Source organism: Odocoileus virginianus, chromosome 2, assembly GCF_023699985.2.
Source record: "Odocoileus virginianus isolate 20LAN1187 ecotype Illinois chromosome 2, Ovbor_1.2, whole genome shotgun sequence".
NCBI classification, from domain to species: domain Eukaryota; kingdom Metazoa; phylum Chordata; class Mammalia; order Artiodactyla; family Cervidae; genus Odocoileus; species Odocoileus virginianus.
Window position 1 is genome coordinate 90521447 of NC_069675.1, and position 10692 is coordinate 90532138.

The 10692-nt window shown below is 42.1% G+C and overlaps 1 long non-coding RNA gene across 1 annotated transcript; it reads left to right on the top strand.

The window, feature by feature from the left end:
• Positions 1 to 2097: 2097 nt before the first annotated feature.
• Positions 2098 to 7906, top strand: LOC139037398 (uncharacterized). Its single transcript, XR_011490171.1, has 2 exons — positions 2098 to 2316; positions 7453 to 7906. It is a non-coding gene; the product is annotated as an uncharacterized lncRNA (long non-coding RNA).
• Positions 7907 to 10692: the final 2786 nt, after the last annotated feature.

Genomic DNA, 10692 nt, shown 5'->3' on the forward strand with positions numbered 1-10692 from the left:
CACCACCAAAGAAGTACCAGAATAATTTATTCTTCTTCAACAACCACAATACTAAAACTTGCACGATGTCAACCCATACTAAGGATGACTAGTTTAGAAGTTCCATAACCAACCAGCCTCATTCCTGGCTTGGGCTTATCTGCTATATAATAATAGCAATAGTTATTCTTCTTCAGGAATTTCTGCCATAAAAAACCCTTTATCAGTCCTGATCTTATTGACAACAGGTATCCCCATCCCCATCTTACAGGAAACAACTGAGATGACTCTGTCAAGGTTCCCAGACCTTGTGAGGTCTCTGAGGAGCGATGGTTTCTGTGCCCTCTCTATCAAGACATGGTCCTGTGCCTGCATCCTTGTCAGTTCCATCCAAACCCTCTTTCGGCCACCTACCCAGGTCCTTGAGGAAGCTTGTGTCTGAGTCACGCCTGTTTCTTCTTGTCTATGCTGAAGGCAAAGTGAGTATCTCTCTGCCTTCAGGTTACATCTTCCACCTTCAGGACTTTCTCAACATTGCCTCCGCCTAGAATTTCCTTCTTCCCTATCTCCATATGTCTAAATCCTACACATTAAAAAAAAAATTGTGGTTAATAAATATTCATAACATAAAATTCACTACCTTACCATTTTAAGTCTACAGCCCAATAGTGGTACATGCATTCACACTGCTGTACAACCAACTTCCAGAATTCTTTTCATCTTGTACATCTGAAACTCTACACCCATTAAGCAACAACTCATTGTTCCCCTCTCCCCCACCCAGACTCTGGCAACCACCATTCTACTTTCTGTCTCTAAGAATTCAACTGCTCTAGGTACTTCAGATAAGTAAAATCATACAATATTTGCCCTTTTGTAGCTGGCTTATTTCACTTAGCACAATGTCTTTAAGATTCACTCATGTAGCATGCATCAGGATTTTCTTTCTTTCTAAGGCTAAGTAATATTTCTTTGTGACCCCATGGACTATACAGTCCATGGAATTCTCCAGGCCAGAATACAAGAGTGGGTAGCCTTTCCCTTCTCCAGGGTATCTTCCCAATTCAGGCATCTAATCCAGGTCTCCTGCATTGCAGGCAGATTCTTTACCAGCTGAGCATCAAGGGAAGCCCAAGAATACTGGAGTGGGTAGCCTATCCCTTCTCCAGAGGATCTTCTCGACCCAGGAATTGAACCAGGGTCTCCAGCATTGCAGGTGGATTCTTTACCAACTGAGCTATCAGGGAAGCCCTAAATAATATTTCATTTTATGTATATGTTGTGTTTTTTAAATTCATTCATCCATCAGTGGACACTTGGGTTGCTTCCACCTTTTGGCTTTTGTCAATAATTCTGCTATAAACATGAGTGTAAAAAGTATCTTTTTGAAACCGTGCTTTCAATGAATTTGTGTGAAATTGCTGGATCATGTGGTAACTCTATTTTTAATATTTTGAGTTTCCTCCTACTGTTTTCCACAGCGACTGTGCCATTTTACATCCCCATGAACAATGCACAGGAGTTCCAATTTCTCCACATCATCTCCAGCACTTGTTATTTTATGCCTTTTTTAGTAGTAGCTATCATAATAGGTGTGAGATGGTATGTCACTTTGGTTTTGAGATACATTGCCCTAATATTTCCTACCCATTCTCCAACGTTTAGACCAGATGTCACCTCCTCCATATAGTTTTCCCCATACCTTCTTGTCTCTGTACAGCTCCTCTGGACTGTGATATCTTCACTCTCTCTCTGCCCCTCCCTCCTTTTCTCCCTCCTTCCCTCCCCATCCCTCCTCTCTATTTCCCTCCTTTGATTCTTACTGTCTGTTGTTTGCATCTCTTGGAAGGCCCTGAGGACTTGCATTCTTGACTACCTCTGTCTCCCGCTCCCACGAGGTGCACGGGGACCTTGACTGAGTCACCTCTGGGCTCCCAGAATTGAGACGAGTTCACAGAGCGGATTCAAAGGGTTTTGGGAGTGACTGAACAATGAATGGATGGGTGTGCAGATGATGGGAAGGAGACGGAAGCACGGGTGAGTGTGTGGATGGTGGGTAGATGAATTACACGAACAGGAGATGGAAGTGTGGGTGAGAGAAGGATGTTGGATTTCTGTCAAATGCTTTCGTGTCACTTCTAGACACTAAGCATTTTCATGATTCTACTCCAGAGACCTCCAAAGACAAGCCCCCCTGGGAGCTCTCCTATTTCTCTTGAACCCATTCACCTGGGCCTTTTTTCGGGCGGTGAATCAACCTCCCTCAAAGCCATCAAGCAAGGGGCAAGGAATGCCTGAAATCCAGCCTTCATTCTGCCTGCCAAGCTGCATGCCTTGGTAAGAACTTCATGCATCAGTAGGAAGAGGCATTTTCTTTACACACAATGTGTTTCTCCCAGCCAAGTTTGAAGGGCTGTGATGGCTCAGAGGGGTGCCTTTTCCTCATTTAGATGAAGACAACTGTTAGGTAACAGGTGGCCCTGTCTCCCCACTGGCTCTCCCTCTTCTGTCTTAATTCTCTTCCTTTCTTGCTCTTCTCCCTCCTCCCTCTTCCCCCCAGCTCCCACCCATTTCTTCTCCCTTCTTCACTCTTTCCTTCTACCATGTGGCTGGGGAAAAGAGCCAGGACTGGGAATTTAGATCAACTTTGGTTTTAAGCTGCTATATTTTGATCAAGAGCACCTCTCTGAGCCTCAGTTCCCCCATCTGTAAAATGGAGCTAACAGTTCCCAACCATCAGGGTTGTGTGAATTAAATGACATAATGTGTGCAGAGTGTCCCATAACAGGGACAGCAAAATGGTAGCTATTGCTTTTATCAATATGATCATCACCAGCCTCTCTTATATCTATAAAAATATCACACTGGAGACCCGGGTTCCATTCCTGGGTTGGGAAGATCCCCTGGAGAAGGAAATGGCAACCCACTCCAGTATTCTTGCCTAGAGAATCCCATGGACAGAGGAGCCTGGCGGGCTACAGTCCATGGGGGTCACAGGAGTCAGACACGACTTAGCAACTAAACCACCAACCACCACCACCACCACCAAAAAACAAAAAAAAAGACCTGCCATTTATATATCATGACACATTAAACATCCATCTATTGCATTGTTTCTACCCTTTACCTGGAGCTCTTTTTTTTTTAATTGAACCTTTAATCTTTCACAAGTGTGTCTCTTAAATAAAATACCCAGGCACAGGCTCACAGAGGTGTCATTTAAATAAATTAATTGATTATATAAAGTCTGCTTCTAAGTGTTTGCTATCCATTCACTCAACCAGTGATCTGCTCTTCTAAGTGAAGTACAGTCATGAGAGCCTCCCCAAGTGTAATTTCACGAGGGCGGGGCTTGAGTCAGTCATTGGTCTCTGGAGCTCTGGTGTGTAGGACAGGACCTGCCACAGAGGAGACTCCTATAAGGATTTGTTGAATAAAGGAATGAACCGTGTGGCTGCTGGGCACATGTTGCCGGCGCCTTACCCATGTCCCTTCAGCCAAGGTCACCTGCAGGCAGTTCCCTGTAAGTTGAGGGCCTACTCTATCTGTCCACCTGAGGGTGTTCTCTGACCATGCTCAGCCCACCTGTGGGCAGTCAGAAGTGCCCTAGAAGAAATCCTCAACAAGGAGGGCAGGGAACTAGAGCCCCTCAGCTGGAAACTTTTAAGGCATATCCTCTTGAGGATCCTCAATGGGCTTCAGCTCCAGTTGACCATAGTGATCACCCCTGCCTCGATAGACAATTTATCAGCCTTTTATTTTCCCTAAGTCACTTCCCTACTCCCTCACCATCTTTGCTGGGGTCATGTCCCAGATAAACCGCTGCAGCGGCTGCTAAGTCGCTTCAGTCGTGTCTGACTCTGTGCGACCCCCAGAGCCGGCAGCCCACCAGGCGCCCCTGTCCCTCCTGTGCCCAGCTCATTGTCTTGAGGAATCCAAACTAAGACAAACGATATGAAAATTTTGTCTTTCAGCACATGAATCATTCAGTGTAGGAAAGCTAATTTATTTGAGTAGTTACGAATCAACTCATTATTCTGGAGAACAAAAATAGTTACGGTGTTTTAGCCTTTTAATTAATGAACTAATTGGCTGCACTGCACAGCGTGTGGGATCTTAAGTTTCCCAACCAGGGTTCGAGTCTGTGCCCCCTGCAGTAGAAGCACAGAGTTTTAACCACTGGGCAGCCAGAGAAGTCCCAGTAAATACTCTTTGAAAGCTACAAAAGAGGATTCTATATTTGTTGAGCGTCAAGACAGTAATGTAGAGAGCAATAGTGAAGAGTGTGGGCTTTGAATCAGATGAGTGCAAATCTTGGTTTATCACCAAGTAGTTGGGAGACTGATGAAAAGTCCCAATGCCTTCCTAAACCTCAGTTTCCTCTTTTGTAAGGTGGAGATAATAACTCTATACAGTGGATCTCATTTTGGTCTCTGGATTCCTTTATACTCTTAAAAATTACTTTTCTTCCCAAGATTTGGAAATTTCATAGTTGATTGTTTCTGACACTTTCATTCAATTAACAAATATTTATTGATCAGCTTCTATTATTATATTAAAATTATTGTTTTACAAACAAAAAGAGTTTTAATTTATGTTAGTTAGTTGTTGTTGCTGTTTAGTCGCTAAGTCGTGTCTGACTCTTTTGCGACCGCATGGACTATAGCCTGCCAGGCATCTCTGCCCATGGATTTCCCATGGAAGAACACTAGAATAGGTTGCCATTTCCTTCTCCAGGGGATCTTCCCAAGCCAGGGACTGAACTCATTTCTCCTACTTTTCAAGGTGCATTCTTTACTGCTGAGTCACCAGAGAAGCCATGTTAGTTATATGTATTGATATTTACTATATTATTAATAATATTAAAAGTAAAAACTTAAGAATATTTATTTATTGAAGAAGAATAGCACTAAATCCATTATCTGTTAACATAAATAGCATAATTTTGATGAAAAATATGTTTTCCAAAACAAAAATATGTTGAAAATATGGCATTCTTTTACATTTTGCAAATTACTTTAATGTCTGGCTTAATAGGAAAAAACTAGATTCATATTTGCTTTGGTAGTCAATGTGTTGTGATATGCTGTTTTGGTTGAATTATATAAAAAAATCTGATATGCAAATATATAGTTGAAGAGAGGAGTATTTTAATAGCCTTTTTAGATAATTATGGATATTCTTCTTTGCTACTATACCAAAACTTAACAAGTAGTCATTTTCAAAAGGTTAGTTGCAATGTAAACTCTGAATCATATTGATAAACACTTTATATTCTGTTTTATGAAAATCTGTTGGCTGGTCTTGCATTTTAAATGGATCTATTACCTACAAGTGACTTTGTAATATCATGCATCATCACTTGGAAAATATTGGTTGACTGTATTAGGCATATCTTCCAAATAGTGACATAGCTCAATATACAATATCAAAAAGTTATAGTTGACAACATCTCATTAGTCTACAAGTGTAAGGAAGCTATCAAACTCAGTTTTCCATTGAAAGCTCAATTTTATCATTGGCAACAAATGCCAAGAATTGTTGTCCTGGAAGGGACAGGCTCATTTCTTTCATTTTTGAAGAAATGTCTGTCAAATGCCCAAATCTGATTAACTAAAATTCATATATCATGTGAAAGAACTTTCAAGTGAAAATAGTATTCTATGAAAAAAAGTGGGTAGTTGAGCTTGCAACTCAAATAGTCATACATTGCTTTTCCTTGCATGCAGCAGAGGGAATTCCCTGGTGGTCCAGTGGCTAAAACTCCGCACTCCCAATGCAGGGGGCCCAGGTTCAATCCCTGGTCTGGGAATTAGATGCCCCATGCCACAACTAAGAGTTTCTATGCTGCACTAAAAGATCCTGCATGCTGCAACTAAGACCTGGCGTAGCTAAATAAATAAATATTAAAGAAAGAAATATGCAGCAGAGGGTTTCCTGTGTACTCCCCATTTTTAGTGCTTAGTCACTCAGTAGTGTCTGACTCTTTGCGACCCCATAGACTGTAGCCCATCAGGCTTCTCTGTCTGTAGGGATTCTCTAGGCAAGAGTACTGGAGTGTATTGCCATGCCCTCCTCCAGGGGATCTTCCCAACCCAGGGATCGAACCCAGGTCTCCTACATTGCAGGCAAAGATTCTTTAACGACTGAGCCACCAGGGAATCCCATCCTGTTTTCTACACAGCATATTAAAAAGATATTTACTCCAGCGTTGAAACTTAATAATATTAGTAATTTTTACTGATTCATCAGGTTCACTTTTTTAAACTGTGGTATCTGATAATAAAGAATACAATGATCATTAGTACAGTTTTTGACATGACCTTGATTTACCTTTGCTTGTTCAATGTCAGTGCTAAGGTCAAACTGTGAGAAAGAAAGACAAATAACTTCTAAGTACTGCTATTAAAATATTTGACTTGCAAAATCTCTGAAAGAGTCCTGGGGATGTCTGGGACCTGCAAATCACACCTTGAAAATTGCTGACCCTATTTAGTGAGATGTTGTAATAAATGTGAACATATATGTATATATATATGCACATATATTTAAATGGCATCATATAGGTTCTCAACTCAAATTGTTTCCTTTTCTTCTCCAGTTATGGCCCAATAACCCCTTCTTTAAAAAGGCTATTCATCAACACTTTCCTTTACTCTGTTACTTAGAAATAAGGATATCAGTCCTGTCATTTACTCTCCCACATTTGGGAGACCCAGGGAGACCTGGGAAAACCTAAGTCTGAGACTATTTGACTCACAGATATATAGAGAATTCACTGATCACATAGTGATCCATGTAATTGGAGCTGGTCAATGTCTGAGTGTTCTTAGATGATTTTGAGTGCTAACCTAATCCTTTGACAAATATTTTGTAAGTCTCAGCCTTACATTCTTTAATCCTCTCCCAATTCTGCCTTTTTGTGACCATGATAATCTACTTCAAAAGAGGCAGAAGGAGGAACTTCCCTGGTGGTCCAGTGGTTAAGATTTCTCAGGGGTCATGGGTTTGATCTCTGGTTGAGGAACAGGGATCTCACATGCTTTAAAAATGAAAATTAAAAAGGGAGAATGAAAGAAACTCAAAAGAGGCAGGAGGAGAGCTTTCTATTCCTATCTTGTCTGAGGGCATTGCCTATGCTATACTCTCAATAAGTTAAAAGAAAAATTAGTAAGATAATAAGTTTTCCATAAGTTAAAAGTAAGCACTGTTGAAGATTCCAAGGATTATGTGAACTTTACATATCAAAGAGACTGGTTTCTGTCAGAAAGATGCCAATGATGGTGATATTTTAAAGCAGTCAGATGAGATGATAGAAAGAGCAAAGTAACTATAGAGCATCTATTGTGTAAATTTCTGGCCATTCCAAGCATTTGTAAACAGGAAAGTGCTCCTTGTCTGAGTTCACTTCCAATTCGTTTTATTGTTAAATCCCTTTATTACTAATATTTCTCACTCTTTTTTTCTTTGCAGAAGATTTCTAAGAAGGATGAACAAAGTTCTACTTCTTCACATATCATTATGAGTCAGGGTGCTTTCCCATCATCCAAGACAATCCATCCCAATGAGAATAATGGACTTTTTCTGGAGGATAAGGGAGAAATAAGTTATTTAAGAACCTTGGGGCACCAAGAAAGAGCAAGCCTGGTGGATGCTTTAGGTATCAGTGAGGTAGCAGGCCTGGGTGTGAGTGGAGCTGTGAGACAGTGGGAGGGGTGGCCCAGAAAGGGTAGAGGTAAAATCTTAAAGACACCCTTGGCTGAATTGTATGAACTGCTCACGGATAACTTCTTCATTTGGCCTGGAATTCAATGCCGTGCCGTTCTTTCTTTCACTTCTCCCTAGCCTCCTGGGCCAGGGTTTCTGCCATGGCCCATCAGCAAGTCACTGTGCGGGGCATTCATTCAATAAACACTTGCTCAGAACATTTTTAATTTCAGGTTCTGAGTTGAATGTTGGTGTCAGGCACTGCTCAGTCTCTGTTCCTGTCTTTGATTGCTCTTGATCTTCTTGGGGAGTCAGACCACTATATTCAACTCATTGTGGTAAGATTTATGACCAAGGGATTTCCAAGAGGTGGTGAGTCCAAGATTAGCTACTCTGCCTGTTCCATGGTATTAGAGTAGGGTCCCGAAGGATGAGTAGAAGTTTGGCAGGCAGAGAAAGGTCTTTCTATACAAAAGCATGTGCAAAAACATACAGAGGTGTGAAAGAACATGGCTTTCTCAGGGAGAATGAGAAACTACAGTATTACTGGTTAGTGGGAAGAGATGGGGATGAGCATGGGAAGGTGGAAACAGGTCAGGTGGTGAAAAACCTTGAATGTCACTGTTAGGAGTTTGGACAGGGAGGAGAATCAGGGAAGTGTCAGACTCAAGCCTGGGCTTGCTGAACACTCAAGGCACCAACTTAAAGGATTGAGAAGTTCCCAGCCTGACCAGGAGGATCTTATCTACTTCTTGCTACAGTAGAAACTAATTCCAGGATGTCGCAGACTCCAGGGAAGCTAGATAAGGCAGGCACATGATATTCCTGGCTGTGAAAGGCAGAGATGAGAAAATCATTCATTGTATTTCCGAGCCATTGAAAGCAATGTAAATCTCATTAACATGTATTTGTTTAACTCGTAGTGTATGCAAGACAGAGATGATCAGCATCAAAAAAGGGTATTAGTCCTTTAGTCCTGTCCAACTCTTTGCGACCCCATGGACTGTACCCTGCCAGTCTCCTCTGTCCCAGGAATTCTGCAACCAAGAATACTAGTGCGGGTAGCCATTTCCTTCTCCAGGGGATCCTCCCAATCCAGGGATCGAATCTGAGTCTCCTACACTGCAGGCAGATTCTTTACTGTCTGAGCCAAAGGGGAAGCCTTATCAACATCAAGCCTAAGGTCAAACACCCATGCCTGAGAGCTTGGTTCCAGCCTTAGCTCTGCCATTGATTTGCTGAATGAACTTGGGCAAACTGCTTCTTCTTTCTGGGCCAAAGTTTCCCCATTGGTATAATGTGGGAGTTAGATTTGAGAACTCTGGCCATGACTTCTAGCTCTTCTGTTCTGTGACTCTGACTGGCTCTCTGATCTTGGGCAAGCCCTTTCCCCCCTTTCTAGGCCTCAATTTCCTCATCTGTAAAATGGGAGGCAGGCCTAGACTTAGCTCAAGATATACAGATCCAGGGCAAAGGACACTCAAGTCTCCCCCTTCTCCCAGCCCAGGGTCCTGAGCCGTGCCTCCAGCACACTTTAGCTTCCTCTACATTTCTCATCAAGATGCAACATACTTTAAATAGCATCTGCATGACTGGCTGGGTTTTTTCTTCCCAGAGAAGCTCTCTACAAAGTGCGCCAAGTGGCAGCTGTCAGGGCCGAGGTGGCATTTCCCTCAGTGATGCTGACAGCAGCTGTCCCAGCGCAGGCTGAATGGAATGGAAATGACATCATGTTTATTCAGGAAAGATGTTCCCAGACCCAGATCAGTGTCAGCAAGATGCCGGGACGCTCGAGGACGGAAAACATGCCCGAGACCAGTCACTGGATCTCTTCTCCTGGAGCACACCCCGCACTACACTCCCCTCCTCCTCTCTCCCCTCACAGAGGCACTGCACACCATGCCCTGCAGACCCACACCACCCCATGCAAACAGATCTCCACACATGCTACACACCCCCACACAAAAACACCCACCACACACACTTCCCCCTCACACATCACCCAAACACATATCAACACACGCCACAGCGGCAGCACAAACATATGTACCATGTGTTCACGGATACACAAACACCCAGAGGCATGCACAGATGCACATGGTCACTCCCGATATCAATGCAGACAACCACTCCTCACATATACTTTCAGGTAGGGGCAGAGCAGCTGGGATGCAGAAGAAGCTACAGGTGCTAAAGTGTATAATCTGAACTTGCTTCTCGACAATGGGTACCATCTAGTCCTTCGTAATATTTCCAGGACTGAACAGCAGAGGCAATATTTTGTGCCAAGAAGATTTTGGAGTTAGGCAGACTTTGAATTTAGTCAGGACCATGAGTTCTGATGCTGAAGCTGAAGCTCCAATACTTTGGTCACCTAATGAGAAGAGTTGATTCATTGGAAAAGACCCTGATGCTGGGAAAGATTGAAGGCAAAAGGAGAAGTGGGCAGCAGAGGATGAGATGATTTGATAGCATCACCAACTCAGTGGACATGAGTTTGCACAAACTCCAGGCGATAGTGAAGGACAGGGAAGCCTGGTGTGTTGCAGTTCATGGGGTTGCAAAGAGTCAGACATGAGTTAGCAACTGAGCAACAACAACATGAGTTCTAACTATGACACTGGGCATGATCTTTAATTACTCTGAGCCTCAGCTTATACATCATGAAAATGGGATATTTAAAATAATCGGGATGTGTAGAAAGCCCTAAAGATGCCACCAAAAATATTGTTAGAACTAATAAACAAATTCAGTAAAGTTTCAGGATATAAAACCAAAATATTAACACACTAACAATGAGCTATCAGAAAAATAAAGAAAACAATCCCAGTCACAATAACATTAAAAACAATAAAATACTTTAAAATACTTAGGAATAAATTTAATCAAGAAGGTGAAAATAAAAGCTATAAGATGTTGATGAAAGAAATTGAAAACACCAATGGAAAGATATCCTATGTTCATCAATTGGAAGAATAAATATTGTTAAAATGTTCATAAAGTGAA